Source organism: Arachis stenosperma, chromosome 5 (genome assembly GCF_014773155.1).
Source record: "Arachis stenosperma cultivar V10309 chromosome 5, arast.V10309.gnm1.PFL2, whole genome shotgun sequence".
Taxonomy (NCBI): domain Eukaryota; kingdom Viridiplantae; phylum Streptophyta; class Magnoliopsida; order Fabales; family Fabaceae; genus Arachis; species Arachis stenosperma.
In genome coordinates this window covers 36,181,881-36,186,982 of record NC_080381.1, presented here as the reverse complement: position 1 = coordinate 36,186,982, position 5,102 = coordinate 36,181,881, and the positions used below count along the sequence as shown (strand labels likewise).

Sequence of the window (5,102 nt, the reverse complement as noted above, 5' to 3'; positions counted from 1 at the left end):
AACTCCAGGTTATGACGTGTTTTGGGCGTTCAACTCCGGATCATGACGTTTTTCTGGCGTTTAACTCCAGACAGCAGCATGAACTTGGCGTTCAACGCCAAGTTACGTCGTCTATCCTTGCGCAAAGTATGGACTATTATATATTGCTGGAAAGCCCTGGATGTCTAATTTCCAACGCCGTTGAGAGCGCGCCAATTGGACTCCTGTAGCTCCAGAAAATCCATTTCGAGTGCAGGGAGGTCAGGATCCAACAGCATCAGCAGTCCTTTTTCAGCATAAGTCAGATTTTTGCTCAACTCCCTCAATTTCAGCCAGAAAATACCTGAAATTACAGAAAAATACACACACTCATAGTAAAGTCTAGAAATATGATTTTTGCTTAAAAACTAATTAAAACATACTAAAATCTACATGAAATTACCCCCAAAAAGCGTATAAAATATCCGCTCATCACTCTCCAACCTATCCTCCATGCGATCACATCGCCACCGTCTTCCGAACCTCCTCAATCCCAGTAGAAAACACAATTATATACAATGCAAGTAAAACACAAGTATTACATGTAAGGCAAGTAACTCAAGTAGCAATTAAACATGTTATACAAATAGGCATACAATTACAAGTCGACAAAGCAAACAAACAGATAGAAAATGTACATGATGAATGCCTATCCTACTGGCTGTGATATCACATTGTCGGTTCAACTGCCAACCTGACATATCTCCATGGAGACATCGCCCTTCGGAATCATCAGTAGGAACCCCCGAGATATAGTGCTCAGATCACTATCCAGCATTTTGCGCCTATACGCTTTAGAGATCCGAAGGGATGTGAGCGAGATACTCTTACCACCGACCTCACATCTCAACGCAACCGGGACGAACCACCACCCTTAGGCCACCGCCGCTACCTCGACAGGCGGGATCCAACCGCCATCCCTGCCGGGCGCATAGCGTATCATAATCTCAATATACAAATAATACACCAGTGGTTTTCAGAAAACATTTTCAATATATCATGGATCCATCATCTCATTCAGAGTCCTCAACTCATCTCAACCACTGTCAATTCAACATTTCTATTCTTCATTCTCACTCTAGCAACCCATCCTTAATACACTAGAAACCTAACACTCCGTTCTCTAATTTATCATAAGAAACATCAACTAAAACCCTAGCTTATTTCCCATATTACCCTACTCAAAATTTGGCCCAAAATCCTTAAAATGGTGTTATAGAAGCTTACGACCTTGTTAGTAAGGTGAAACAGTTGAAAACAAGGTTTAAATTGTGAAACAGGGAGTGTGCGTACGCACAGGGGTGTGCGTGCGTACACCTAGGAAGATTTTGAAAGTGCGCGTGCGCACAGGGGTGTGCGTACGCACAGGTACTGAAATTTGTAAACTCTGTTCACTCTCACAAGGTGTGCTAGCGCCCCCCAACAGATGACCCTTCCCGACTTGTGCGTGTGCACAAGGCTGTGCGTACGCACAGGTCGTAATTCTTCATTGATGTGCACGCGCACAAGCTGTGCTAACGCTACAATATTATATACTATATAGAAGAAACCGAAACCATACCTTGGCTGATCTCCAATATGCACCAAAACCCCAAATTGAGCCCAAGATAAGCTTTCAAGCATAATCTAAGCCACCAAGAATCTCCAACAAGCATCAAAAAGCTCCAACTTACCATAAACAAGCTATATGTACAAAAATCATCACAAATCAACCTAGGGCTCATTATAATTGAAATTTCACACGAGTTTCAATGCCTCTTATCTTGCCCAACAGTTTTGGAAGCCAAAACCAACATCAATCAAAGGCTAGAGTGTACCTAAACACCCAAAAATCACAAAACCTCACTTAGCCAAAACCCTAAAAACTTGAAACTTTGAGGAGAATAATAGAAAATATTTCGTGGTTACCTCTTCAATTTCTTATATGGGTTTTGTAGAGCTCTTCACAAGGAACGTGTAGCCGCAAACAGTGCAGCGATCGGAGCTCCGTAGCTCAAGATATGAGCTTGAGAAGTTGAGAGTGAATAGTGTTAATGGAGGGTTTCTCCTCCCTCTCTTCCTTCAGAATGAGTGTGTGTGTGTGTGTGTGTGTGTGTGTGTGTGTGTGTGTGTGTGTTATGAGTGTGTTGTGTGTGTCTGGGTTCATTAATGAACCCTTATATTGTTGGGCTTGGGCCCGGTCCAACCCGTTAGCGTTTTGAGCCCGTTCGGCCCAACTTTGGGCCAAACCTTTAACACTATCGCCCAGTTTTCCATCTCTAATATTTTTCTAAGGTTTTTGGCTATTTTCACTGCTTTTCGCGCAGCACCGAGTAGACTTAAACCGGTTCAATCGGTTTGACTACCGATTCGCAGTTTTTCACAACTCGCAGAAAACACATTTTCTGACTCAGAAGGACCTACTAAGTCTAAAAATCATGTTTAAATCCCAAATTCTCATCCTAAATCATTGATCAAGAACGAACAAACTAAATTAAATTGATTCAAGAAATCTAAGAAAACTCAAAACAGAGATAAGCAATAAATTACTTAAAAAAACATGAATAACACAGATTTAGGATTTCATATAAGGGAGAAGGAGCTTAGATCAGGGCTGAGCAATGGTAGAAGCTCAGCTAAAACAGAGGCCGAAGCGTGGTGATAACAGCAGGCTGGAGCAAAAACAAGGGCTTGAGGCAAGCTCGACCAAGCGACGAAGAAGGAGCACCGCAGCGGAAGCACAATGATACATAGGCAGCGGAAGCTCAGAACAGACGCAGAAGCTCAAAACCGACGGGAAAGCAAGGCAAGCAAACGCGTTTTGACGACCATGGGTGCAGTGCGAACAGCGATGGCGCAGATGACGACAACGATGGTAGTACGGTGGCGATGACACAGCTTGAGGAAGAAAGTGGCATTGGAGGCTAGGTTTTGTTGAGAGAAAGAAGCAAATTCGGTAAGTGAGAGAGACAGAAAAGGAGGCGTCATTTATTTTTTTGGTTGAAAAGTGAAAACCGGCCGGGTCCCGGTTCATTCTCACCAGACGGTTCTCGACCAATTCAGCTGTTTATTACCAATTTTTTAGTTAGCGTTTTAAGATACTAACTGAATCGTAATTGTTGTTGGTTCACGGTTAGACCAGTCGAACCGACCAATATAGTCCGATCTAATTTTCAAAACCATATTTGAGAGTATGTGATGCAATGAAGTCGTTGAAAGTTCTTTAATATAGATTTTTTCTTTTAATTTTGATAATTAATAATAAATTTTAATATTTAATTATTTATTTTTAATATTTAAATATTTATTTAATTTATATTTAGATAAAATTATAACACTTTATTCTTTTAATTTGAATAATATGTTAAGATTTAAATTAAAATATAATTATATTTTAGTATATTTATTTATATTTTATTTATTATTTTATTATAAAACAATTATTTTAGTTCAATCACAATTAATAAATTTGTTAGCACGGTTTTCAATTTTCAGAACTTATATAAGTTTTAGAAAACCCTACCCCCAAATGTCTATTTTACGTGCAAATTGAAAGTTCCAATCCTCTGTCGCTGAAATCTCAAAGTGCAAGCTTCGCCGTTGCCGAAGTCGTTCCCGTGCGCCACCGTCGCTGAAGGTCTCCCGTCAACCAGCGCCGTCGCCATCCTTTCCTTTCGTCGCGGAAGGTCTCCCATCGTCGTCGCTGATCCTCTCCCGTGGCTATCAAGTCTGATCTTCTCCCTACCTAAGAAAAATTTAAAGTACAAATCCTCTGACGCTTGAGGAATTATAGAAACATAGAGGCAGGAAAGCCCATTAATCAGGCTGGTGGAAAGAAAGCTCTTGATGTCTCTGTTGATTCAAGATTGCTGATTCAAGAACGGAACCTGAAGGGTATAGTTATTGTTTCACTGGTTCCAAGAATGTTGCATCACAATCTCTATTGGTGTTTAACGTTTGTAGGCTAATCCTTGATGGTGGCATGCAGGTGCAGTTTCCGGGAAGGCGAAGAAATGTGAAAAGAAAGGCCTTGATGTCTCTATCAATGGGCATTCTGAGAAATCTGTCACCGCTAGAAGGAAGGCCCTTTCTGACATTTCAAAGTCCGTGGTTGAGCCGCCTCCTCTTGACTTTGATGTCTTTGAGGAAATAGGAATGCAGCACGACCATTCCTTGTGTATTTCCCCTTTGAGTGAAGCTGAACTGCTTAGTGAGGAGGTTTGATTTTGAAGCCTCATAATTTTTTCCCCTCTACCATATTGTGTTTATCGCTAACTATATATACTACCACCTTTGCAGTCTGAAAGCCCTCATATAGAAGTAGAGGAGGAGGAGGAGTATTACGGCCTACAGGAGGTGACTGAGCCGGAGATTTATATTAGGCGCTAGCGGCCTCTTACTCACTATTGGTGTATTGCTCCAATAACATGCTGAATACCCGCCTCTCTCTTTCTTTCTTTCTTTCTTTCTTTAGTTGATTAGTTAATACCGACCAATTAAAATAAACAAATACCATGTTTGCCTCAAAAAATTAAATACAAAAATTTTATTTGGTAAAGTTTTTATTTTTTGAGAATAATTTATAAAAATTAATTTTTAAAATATATTTTTTTAAAAGTTGTAGTATGTTTGTTTGATAAGTTAAATTAAAAATAATTTTAATAAGCATAAGCAATAAGAATTATGTTTAGTAAATAGTTTTTAAAATTAGATTATATTAGACTTTTTTAATTTTGATAAGTATAAGTCAATTTTAAAAAATTTTATCTTTAATATTTTCAAAAGTACTTGTATCGTTTAAAAGTTGTAAGCATAAATATATTGTCTTTTTGATTTACCAAAAGTAAAATAAAAAGTTTGTGTTTTTTTAGTTTATTTCTTTCGTGAATGTATTGTCCCTTTTGATATTATCTGGTGCACGAAATTGCAAATCACACTTTTCACAACTCGTACCACTAACCAGCAAGTGTACTGGATCGTCCAAGTAATACCTTACGTGAGTAAGGGTCGATCCCACGGAGATAGTTGGCTTGAAGCAAGCTATGCTTATCTTATAACTCTTAGTCAGGATAAAATATCAATAATAATTTTTAGTTTTAATTGTA

The 5,102-nt window shown here is 38.9% G+C and overlaps 1 long non-coding RNA gene across 1 annotated transcript; it reads left to right on the top strand.

Annotated features, from left to right (window-relative positions):
* The first annotated feature begins 3,522 nt into the window (after positions 1-3,522).
* On the top strand, positions 3,523-4,536 carry LOC130983158 (uncharacterized). The gene is made up of 3 exons (XR_009087267.1): positions 3,523-3,891; positions 3,986-4,215; positions 4,297-4,536. It is a non-coding gene; the product is annotated as an uncharacterized LOC130983158 (long non-coding RNA).
* The last annotated feature ends 566 nt before the right edge of the window (positions 4,537-5,102 follow it).